At 43.2% G+C, this 11,666-nt stretch overlaps 1 protein-coding gene across 1 annotated transcript in view; it reads right to left on the minus strand.

Moving 5' to 3' along the window:
- The window catches only part of LOC144829284 (uncharacterized), a 227,003-nt gene that overhangs the window by 51,016 nt on the left and 164,321 nt on the right, over positions 1 to 11,666 (minus strand). The gene's annotated exons all lie outside the window — the stretch shown is intronic.

Here is an 11,666-nt window from a genome sequence, read left to right on the forward strand (position 1 = left end):
GGTAAAGCTTTGTACTGGATCATCTTGTTTCTCGCTGGGAGAACCCAAAGAGTCCGCCTCCCTCCATTCAAATCAGAGGCCACCGAAGTCATCTGCGGAGTACCACAAGGATCATCACTCAGCCCCACCCTCTTCAACGTTTACTTGAGTCCCCTCGCACCCATCGCGCGACAACACAACCTCAACATCAACATCGTCTCCTACGCAGACGACACCCAACTGATCCTCTCCCTCACCAATGACCCTAACACCGCCAAAACCAATCTACACGAAGGAATGAAAGAAGTAGCCGAATGGATGAAGAACAGCCGCCTAAAACTAAACTCGGACAAAACGGAAGTTCTCATCTTAGGTTCATCCCCCTCCGCTTGGGACGACTCATGGTGGCCACCGGCCCTGGGTACAGCACCTATACCTACAGACCACAAGCGTAACCTGGGCTTCATCCTAGATTACTCCCTCTCGATGACCAAACAAGTCAACGCCGTATCATCCTCATGTTTCAACGTACTTCGCATGCTCAAAAAAATCTTCCGTTGGATCCCCACCGAAACAAGAAAGACTGTCACCCACGCACTGGTCACTAGCCGACTGGACTATGGAAACACCCTCTACGCCGGAACCACAGCCAAGCTACAGAAAAAACTCCAACGCATCCAAAACGCCTCAGCCAGACTCAAATTGGACATCCCCCATCAAGCTCACATTACCGATCACCTGAAAGACCTCCACTGGCTCCCCGTCAACAAGAGAATTACGTTCCGTCTCCTCACCCACGCTCACAAGGCCCTCTATGACCTAGGACCCGAATGCCTCAACACACGTCTGTCCTTTTACACACCCACCCGCCAACTACGATCATCCAATCAAGCCCTCGCCGCAATTCCGCGCATCCACAGAGCCACCATGGGTGGAAGATCCTTCTCCTACTTAGCAGCCAAAACCTGGAATTCTCTCCCCACTCACCTCCGCCTTACACAGAACCACCTTTCCTTCAGAAAGCAACTTAAAACCTGGCTATTTGATAAGTAATACACAACCCTCCCCCAAGCGCCTTGAGACCCTCTGGGTGAGTAGTGCGCTATACAAATTTCTGAACTTGAACTTGTGAGCCGGGCGGTCCGCTCGGCACATTTCGCGTGGACCAAACTTCTAGCCACCCTAGCATGGTGGCCTTGCCGGCCTCCCATAACGTCCCGACGAAGAAACAGAGCCCGCATTTGCTGAAAATTAATGCCTTTGCTCCTGCCCGAAGGACTCAAAGGAACCAGGCGTTCATCCGGCATGTCATACGGGTACCAGTAGGGGGGGGGGGGGGGGGGGGGGGGGGGGGGGGGGAGGGGGTTCCCAAGAAAGAGGGAGACAGGGGAATGATCCGAGATGCCTCTGGGCAAAATGGAGGCCCCGGACATCAGTTGACAATCTGGGGCAGGTAGTAGGAATAGGTCACGAGAGTGGTGGGCCGCCGATGTATGGGTATATTGTGTGCTGCGGGGATTCCAGACCCTCCACGCATCGCACAGACCCATGGCAGAGGACCAGTCGGACAAGCGCTCTTGTGCAAAAAATGAGGACCATAATGGTTATAACAATCCATTTGTTCATAGTCTGATGAAACCTCTAAATATTCATGATTTGTGAATACTGCAGACATTTCTAGATCAGACATGTTATTAACAGTCTCGAAGTCCCAATCATCACAAAAGGTACTAGAGGTAATAAAGTCACTTAATGAATCTTTAATAAGTGTGGAATCTTTAAAAGCTCAGACAGGCCAAAAAGGTCATTCAGTTCTGTCCCAAACTATACCATCTGGTATAAGAACGGCTGTGATGTTTACTGCTGACAAGTCTTTGTTCACGATGGAATGATGTGTGGCTGCAGAAGTAAGTTCACTTTACTTGCTGTGTCCATTTGAATATATCTTCCATTTATCAGCATACCCAGAGTTATCACTAGAGCTAACCGAAGTAGAAAGAATAATATTCCCAAAACATTCCATAGTTCAATCCATGATGAAACCAGATAAATCTTTCAGGTGATGAAAAAAACTGTTGCTTGGTCTTTGAAAGTTCTTTGTGATGGCGTCGCTTCAGGTTTGCTGGGATCCTCAGAAAATGTATCAAAGTTAATGAAATAGCCAGAGGCAGTTCTGTCAATGGTTGGAATTGCATCCGGATGTGTTGAAATCACTGGAACCAGTTGATCTCGTTAGTTCGTTGTAGACAGGTATATCAGGACTAACTTATTTGGGTTTCAAGAGGAACGAGTTCCATAGCTTTGTTGCTTAGTCCTTTTCTCACTGTAGAATCTTCAAAGGTGATTAGTCTCTCAGTTTGAACCTCTTGGATTGTAGCTAGAGGAGTGAGTCTGCTACATTGTCGGAGTCCAGTTGGCCTACTGCTTAGTATAGGCCACCTAGTGTGGTTTGATCAGTTCGATAGACAAATCTTTTCTCCTTTTTACCAGCAAGGGGCGGCAGTAGTATTGTTCTTGATCCATGAATTGCTAGGACAGACACTGGTTGTCTGTAAGAAGGCCCAAATTCCTTCTTGTCCGCAATCTTTTCTCTGACTAGATCACCAAGCTTTGGGATCCAGACAGGACTTGCTGGGACGGCTGGTTTTTCCCCCAGTGGTGGTTGGCTTCTGGAACACGTTGCTGTGTTTCGATCTTAGTTCATTTAAGTCCTGTAAAACAGCCGAACTATCTTGGATATCAAATTTCTTATTTTCCACATCTGTTCCATGACAATCAAGGTCCGGAACCAACATTCTTGTCCCAAATAGGACCTCATATGGAGGGACACCCCCTAGAGAACTTCTTTGCAAATTGTTTATTGCACGTTGGACCCCATAAAGACGTTTGACCCACCCATCACCCGAACCGAATACCCTAGCTGTTATAGACTGCTTTATGTCCCGGTTTTTATTTTCCACAACATAATTTCCCTCAGGATGGAATGGAGAAGAATACCACAGTAATTCGCCGAAACCGGCCATGGCTTCTTTGTAAGCTCGAGAGCTAAACGCAGGTCCCTGGTCAGAATGTAGTGTGCCAATTGTGTATGTGCCGATAAAGACTCACAAATCTTTTACAACAGTTCAGGCGTCAGCCGAGCAATGAGGCCAAATCCAAAGAAACCTTGATTTAGTGTTTGTGGGACTGCATTCGTCCACAAGGACGCCTGCACGTAGATAGTCTAATGCTGTCTAACAATGGCGTCTGTACTGGGCTGGCTACGTTGTAGACAGGTGCCTGGTGGCGTTCCGTACTGCGATCTCTATTGCAGACTATGCAGTTATTGATGAAAGTGAATCAGTGTATTCATTCCTGGCCACCAGTACATCTCTTAATGTTAATATTGTTTGAGATCCTTTGATGTGTCAGACCCTCTCCCAGATGTGCTTCGTAAATCAAAGCTGCTCTTCGTTCCATGTTTGGTATTACCCTATCCCCCACTCCAGGGATTCGAACAAACGGAACGTTGTTCGCATCAATTGTATGAGTATTTGAGTGGAAACTTTAGGTAACGCTGCACCGCTGCCTTTGCTTGAATCATTGACTGCCAGTATTATTTCACTGTCTATTTTCATTTTTGAACGAGTGATTGCAGCTACAGAACCAGTTTGCACAGCCCCCTTCGCGCTTCATCAGCCAATGAATTCTCTTCAACGTGAACGCCATCACGTTGATGACTCAGCGTGTGTATCACGAGTGTTTTGTAGTCTGTTTTGTAACTGAACTACTTGTTCCCAAAGCGTTGTGCTCAATTGTGCCACATTTTGCATCTTTGAAACCATTTTGAAGCCAATTCTGTAAATATTCATTGTATGATTGAACACAGTAAAAAGAATCACATGGAGTGTGGGGAATTCGCGATCCGTAGCCTCAAGTGCCATTATGAATGCTTGTAGTTCAGCTCGCTGAGCTGTACAATCTCCTAGTGATTGTGTTTGTGACCATAGGTCTGAATTTGCCATCGCGCATACGACCTTTAACGATCGCGCATGCTGCACTATTAGCTTGCTCTCCCTCCTGTAGCGGGTTGTGCAGATCCGTCAGTATAAATTATAAATTTGCAGTGTTCAAGAGGGAGAATTTCAGTAGGCAGAGGACATTCTTGTTCATATTGTAGAAATGCTTGTGTTTTCAAATATGGATCAAAAACATTCAACATCAGTTGCAGCAATAGAATTAACCCAATTGTATCCATCTTGGATGTAAAGCTTTTGCATTCGGAATACTAGCTTTTCTAACTGCCTCTTAGGCCGGTACAGGAGTTACGAGCATAATGCGTTTCCCCTGTGCTACAGCGGTTTGAACTGCTGTCAGAAATTTTTTCTGTTGATGTAAATGTCATTTCTGCTTGCGTGTACAAATGTGATTTGTACGCAATTGGTACTTTTTCACCTTCGTTAAAAAGTTAAGTGGGTAAATCCGCATTGACCCGGAATGATTCGGAGCACTAAGTTGCGTATGTTTACACGTTTGTAAAGGTTTTGTTGCTAACATGTGTTTGAAGTGAACGCAAAATTTTTGTGTTCTTTTGTCCAATGTGTGATTTTAAAATCAGGTTTGATTAATTCGTAGAGAGGCTTAACCCTTTCTGCATAGTTTAGAATGCAAGTTCTTCCAAAATTCAGGAAACCTAGAATCGACTATGTTTTTCAGCGTTTTTGGAGGTTGGAGTAGTGCACACTTTTCTACAAAGTTGGCTGCCAGGCTTTTGCCTTCGCTTGTAAATGTAAAATGTAAATTGATACTTTTATAGTGCACTACTCACCCGCAAGGGTCTCAAGGCGCTTGTACGAATACCGCTGTGGAACCCATCCTGGCTTTCCCTGTGAGGTGTCCACTCCTGGGCACCCCCATAGTGGAGGCCAGGCATCCTTAGCGTTGTGGGGGCCGTTGTGGAGATTAAGCAAGCTATTGCCCAGAGTTGCAGAGTGGGACTCCATGATTGGAATAGGCACCGAGGCGAGAATTATCAGGTCCGTGGAATATTTAAGCCCAAGGCCCGCCGAGGCGGGGAATTGAACCCTGGTCCCGGGTTAGACCTCTGCATCAGGGTCTGCCGCTCTAACCATTGAGCCACACTTCTCCACTTGATAGTTCATATCCCAGAAAAATGACGTCAAGATGGGCAATTCTTGATTTTTTTTAATTGAATTTATAACCCTCGAAGGCGAAGCCCAGTAGAATGGTGTTCACCCTGTTCAAGTGCCTGTTCAGGTCATCGTCTGTCAGATAGATATCATCGACATATGACAATGCCTCGCCATCATAAGTTTGTAGTAACTCTGTAACCCTTGCTGAGAAGAACCCCGGACTATTCTTGAATCCTTGAGGGAACTACAGAATTGATGCTGGGTCCCCTGTAGTGTGTTTATCTAGGTACCTATATTGATACTCCTATTTCTGACCCTTGTCCGGTTATTAATTCACTAATGTCCATACAACGGCACAGAAACCTGTTTTCAGATTAGGTCATAGCGCATGCTGTCACATTAAGCAAGCACTATCCCTCCAGCCCCATAGAAAGCACACTGAGTTCTCAAAACAAATCAAACCTCCAGCAGACCTGGGAAATCCCCCGCAGCTATTGTTTTGATTTCGCTCGAGAACTCCTGAAAAGAATGTAAGAACGACAAGTCCTTATGACATTCTTACTGACGTCTTATGTCCATCCTTACGTCAAACTCGGAACCTTTCAGGTATAAATATACCAACGCTGCCCTAAGCAAACACACGGTGGTGACGCGCTTGGAGCAGCGCTACTTGCCGGAGAGCCCAGCTGATGCAGAAAGCCCACGGACGCTGCCCCTCCCTTTTGATGCGCTGAGAGAGACGCTGCCTTTTCTCCTGCCGAGAAATCCAGCCTCCGGCGTTTCCAGCCGCCCTCGCGGGTAACTGGGATATCGAGTCCTGAGACAGAGATACCAACCCTCCAGCCTTCTAAATCCCAGGTACTGAACTGACTAACCCCTTACAGAGAATTCTTGAGTCAGATCCTTGGCAAACCAAACTTAAACTGCTACTTATTTACTCCCGCCCACGTATTAGGCTTAGTTCAGGTACACCGGGGTAGGCGTAGTTAGAAGCACCAGTTGAGAACGATTAGTCAATGTATATATGTATGTATATCTTTTATCCATTTTAAGTATCATATAGCTAAGAAACCATATAAATACTTTTACAGTATTATTTTATAATCCTGCTTTTACTGTATGCACTTTACTTAACTATAAGTATTACAATAATGGCGATTCATTTCTCTTGTATGAGAAAAGAGACTGATCAATAAATAACACCTTTTTATTGAAAACGCCCGTCTCTTCATTTTCTCTGCAATCTGGTGAAACTAAGTATGCACGTACTGACTGAGTGAAATAGTTGTCTTTTGTTTTCACATGACTCTAGAGATATACTCTTGATTAGGGGGGAGCAAAGTTGTCATGTTCTATGGTTGTCAGAAACTAAATCCCTTCTTGTCTATCCAGGGAGGTTAAACTCCTCCTTGCCTATTCGAGAAAGTTTCTAGTGAACTCCGAGCTAGCTGGCACACACATAACTTTAAGTTTAATATCGTCAGTAGAAGACCTAGTTAACCACAGTCCTACGTCTATAGTATTGAAGATATTATTCCAATGCGCAGAGCCTATTGGGAAAATAGGAACTACACTACACCCCATTATTGAGAAAGCGGTCAAATACCTACTTTCAGGTGCAATGTTTGGACAAAAGAAACCATTTGACGCATCTAATGTGGTTTTATATTTTTTACGCACAATGTTATTCATTAATGCTGTACTGTGTGCATTTGGCACTGCAAAATGTTTTACAACAAGAGTTTAGGTGTCTATAATCCAAAACTAGACAATATGTATTGTCTGGTTGGAAACAGGAAACAAAGGATTGTTCATTGATGAGGTGCATGTTTCAATCACCCCTTGGTATTCAAGTTGACCTAAGATCTCCCTTACCTGTCTTTTAGCTTCTTGATTAATTGTATACTGCCTTTGGGCAGTTGGTTGATTTTTTAACTGGATTGTGTGGGGAGGCGAGTCCTCATCCCATCCAACATGATTTTTGTATAATTCTGGGGCTTGGGCGACTGCCCATTTCCTGGTATAAGTTTATTTAAAATGTACTGGAACATGGTTGGAGAAGGCTGGCATAATGAGGTCTTCGCCATGTGGGCACTCCCTGACAAATTCTGGTGGCCAGTCCCGTTCTGCTAGAAGTAGATCATAACCCTTTGAAAGTCGCTCCCAAAAGAGTGCTTTCACTTTTCTTAGTATGTCTCCCTCCATCCGGAGAGTTATTTCATATAATCCTTGCATAGAACTAACCCTGGTGTCTGCAGTTCTAACTTTAATGTCTTCATTCAGGTCCACCGTCTCCAGAAGTCCCTTCAGGTTCTGGCAAGCTATGATACTTCTGCTGCACTGTCCAACATTGTCTGAGCCCATTATCCGTTCTTGAGCTGTGTTCTCAGAATGTCTGATCTTTAGACCTGCTACTTTTTTCTTGGAGAATTGAGGTTTTGGTTTGTTTTTCTGAACGTGTTGCTCATCTTTGGACTTCACGTGTTCTTTTTGATCTGACCGTCCTCTTCTTTATGATGTCTGTGACAATATCTGAAAGGTACGAGAGGAACATGTATCAGTATCTGGATACCTGTCAGGTTCTCAAACCTCTGGATTGAGAATCTCTTTTGAATGTTTTTTATTATCTTCCCACTTCTTTTTAGAAGAGGTAGGATTGTTTTTTGTAAAGGCCTTTTCAGGACTTTGACAGTTGTGGTTTAACCAATTCTATTAATTTTTGTATTTGATTAAGCAATGCCTCGTCTGACATTACTTCAATGGCAGGATGAGGTGTGTAGCCGGCTAAAATCGGCCATGTTGCTCCTGGTCTACCTAGTGGACCGAGCCTGGTAATATGATTTTAATGTTTTAGGGTGCCTTTAAACCAGAGATCATGCTTCTAGTATGTGAGTGGAATTTCAATATCCACGAAAGGAATATATTCCTCAGGTGGTTCATCTTTGTAGAAGTGAAACGTTTTAGTTACTGGATTTGATTCAGGGAATACTATGATGAGTAGAAAAACTGCTCTACCACCTCTTGGTGTTAGGCCATGTTTTTTAAGTTTTAGAGTGATGGCTCTCCTTAAATTTGGTACGATGATATTCACATTTTCATCGGTTTCAGAAAAACCTGTATAATCAAAAGCTGCTGCGACACAGTCTGGTACAGCTTCGGAGTTATTTTTCCCGTTTAAGGGACATTGTTTAATGAAAGTTGCAGAGCAAGTTTCAAGGGAACAAAGAAGGTGCACAATATTTTGGAACACTGTATCCTTCAACGTTGAACAAACCAAAAAGCTAATGCATAGGATTTTCATCCCACTCCGCTATGGCGGATATTATGCCTATCCACTCCAGACATCTTATGTAGTTTTATGAGTAGAGATCTCTGAGAAAAGCACGACTGAGTTATTTCAGTATCTAGCGTTAAATTAGTGCCTTACCACACCGTTGGGCGCCATGTAGTGTAGTTCTTATATCCCCAATAGGCTCTGCGCATTGGAATAATATACACTATAGTTTTGACATAGGACTGGGGTCAGTATGTCTATCGAGTACATTAAACTTAATTGTGTGTGCCAGCTAACTCAGAGGTCACTAGAAACTTCTCGAATGAACAAGGGATTAGTTTCTGACAACTGCATAAACATGACAACTTTGTTTTTCTTAGAATCAGAACAGTCTCAGAATCGTGGAAACAATAGATAACAGTTGCACTCAGTCAATCGTGCATGCTTCGTTTCTACAGAGTTGCACAGAAATAGAGACACAGGCGTTTCAATAAAAAGGGTTTATTGAACAGTCTTATTTCTCATGCATGAGATATGAACTGCTACAATCGTAAGACAGAATGCGAAGTATAATACGTACAGCGTTGGCAGTAAGATGAAATACTGCAATAGCATATTTTGTAGCTATGACATATATTCATAAAAATACATACATAAATAACACAGGCTAAAATACTCATCTGGTGCTTCTAAAATAATCCTACCCTAGTGTACCTAACCTAAGTGTAGTACGAGGGAAGAAGTAGGTGCTATTTAGCTATAGTTGCCAAGATTTGACAAAAGTTCCTCTAGGTTCTAATCCGCTCCATACCTTAGAATGAGTGAGGTTGGAATCTCTTTCCGGGTCTCGATCTCTAACACCCCGCAAGGGGAGTCGGAAACACTGGAGCCGGATTCTCTGCGAGGAGGATGGCAGTGTGTCAGTTGGGGACTTTCTTCCGAACTTGCCATGGAGAGCCGCGTCATGCAAGTAGGCAGCCGAACCGTGGACCGTGATTTGCCATGGAAAGTGGTGGTATATTTATACTTCGAAGGTGTTTAGGAATGCCAGTATCGACGTAAAAGTCAGGCATAAGAATGTCATGAATGAACCTCTAAGGAATAGATGTTCATGCATAATAAAAAAAAGTTCTTGGAGAAATCAATATCCAAGCAAGTGGAAGTCCTAAAGGCTTAAGAGTCTGGTTTTCCAAGAACTCGTTGTGACGTAACGTAGATGAACGGATGTAGGTGGCCATGCCTGTATTTGGTTAGCATGGAAAATGCCTAAATAAGGGCTGGATTTCTATGCCTAAATAAGTGCAATGTGAATTGTACCTATATCAGGGCATAAATCGGGAAATCTATATACGGAATCTAAATCGACACAGAGTGAAACCATAAACATCAAATGATAGAAGGTCCAAAAAACAAACAAAAAAAAACATAAGTGTATGAATCATTAATAAAAACAAAAAAAACAAAATCTTTGGAGGTAATTGAACTTTACTTAGGAAACACCATAATCCTGCAGATCTACTGTTAAACAAAATCATGCTATAAAAGCTTAAACCCGGAGATTATCTAGTTGAATAAAAAGTGCTTAAAATGTCTGCTATTGGGAAGTTTCTAATGCGAACCATCTCATATGCAAACACTATGTTCAAAACATCAAGGCGACTTGAGTGAAGGGCTCTGTATATAGTGCATATTGGTTGGGGGAGAGGGGTGCCAGTTTGTTTCCTGGCTCATATTTTGTATACACCTACATTAGTTGCATCCTCATGCCCCTCGTTTCAAGGATGCAACCCATGCCTTATTCAATACATTTTCTAAGGATTCTTGACAAAATATGGCTTTTTTCTGCCCAGTCTTGTAGACCTTCAGAGCTGATACTACAAATTGTATTCAGGAACAAATCTATGGCGCCTTTAACCAAGGTTTTTTTTGTGTTTTGCGTTTGATGATCGGCTGAGCATTCCAGACCAACTGACCCCTCTGTGGAACAGAAACAATATACCAGTTTCCACGTTAGCCCAGTGAAAGAATAGGGCCCTGCCACGTCCACCCCCCCAAAATGGAGTTTTCCATCAAACGGGGATTGCGTTACTTAAACAATCTCTTAAAAAATAAAGTGGAGACTAAGACTCACCCCTTGGCTCCAATAACCTACTCAATTCAATCATGCCAACATAACTTGTAAGATCTGAATGTTGCTAGTTTAAGACCTGATGCCACGGCACTCAAAGCTGCAACCTGAAGAGAGACAGCGGAAAGAAGTGTTCTTAAGTTTTTTACATGCTCTCCTCCTGTGGGTAACGAGTCTATGGTAATATTTTTTTTTGATGTGCCGCTTTTAGTATTATACAACATAGTACTGCCCATTGTCGATAGGCTGGTGATTTAAAAATGGTGCAAACAAATAATGTATTCCGCTTAAAAGCCACTCTTGTGTAGTAAGCACACAGAGCAGCAACATTTTAATGTATAGGTTACTGCAGACTGCTACAAATCTAAACTCCTTTCTAAAAAAAAACAATACAAATAGGTGCCAAGCCCAAATGGACTATCAAAAATGGCCCTCAATTGGTAGCTGGTTTCCTTGGTGCACCATAGGCAACCAATGTCTCAATGTTAGGATAGGACCTCTTGAATCCCCTCACACAGGTTTGAAACAGACCAGTTTTCCTAAAGGCCCTAAATGCTGTGGTGTATGTAGAAGAGCATGCCCTTGTAGGGCACTGTGCCTTTATCTTTCAAGCCCCGTGAGGCAATGTGGGAAATTGCTGTACAGTTGCAAATAACTGCCTCACCCGTCTTCTCATCTACCCGCATGAGCAAGCTAATCCGCTTACTCCATTCAATAAATGACTGGTACTAGACACTGAAGGTCAGTTCATAGGGTTCGATTTGGGACCCTGGAAAACAAACCATCTTCTTTGAGACCTATTAAGCAGCAGAGTAATGAAGCTCCTGCTGTGACCTAAGAAAGAACATAACTCAAAGTTCAATTTTGCTTAAATCCATATTGCCCAGCAGAGTTCCTCCTCCCCCCTTCGTTCAAAAGGTGCTTCAGAGACAGGTCTCCGATTGCTCTAAATCTCACCCTTTAAAAAAAATGTTTATTAAACGTGGTGAAAATAGTGAAAACTTATAGTGCAAACGCTGGTGTGACTGCAGCAAATAGCAGATTGAACTGCCCATAGTTGGAGGCAGTCTCTAAACTAGTTTTCCTTGGCATAGTAAAACAGAAGCGTATGAACATCCACAGATTATTCTCAAACCCATAAAGTCACTATGTA

This window comes from Lissotriton helveticus, chromosome 4_1 (assembly GCF_964261635.1).
Source record: "Lissotriton helveticus chromosome 4_1, aLisHel1.1, whole genome shotgun sequence".
In the NCBI taxonomy this organism is placed as follows: Eukaryota; Metazoa; Chordata; class Amphibia; order Caudata; family Salamandridae; genus Lissotriton; species Lissotriton helveticus.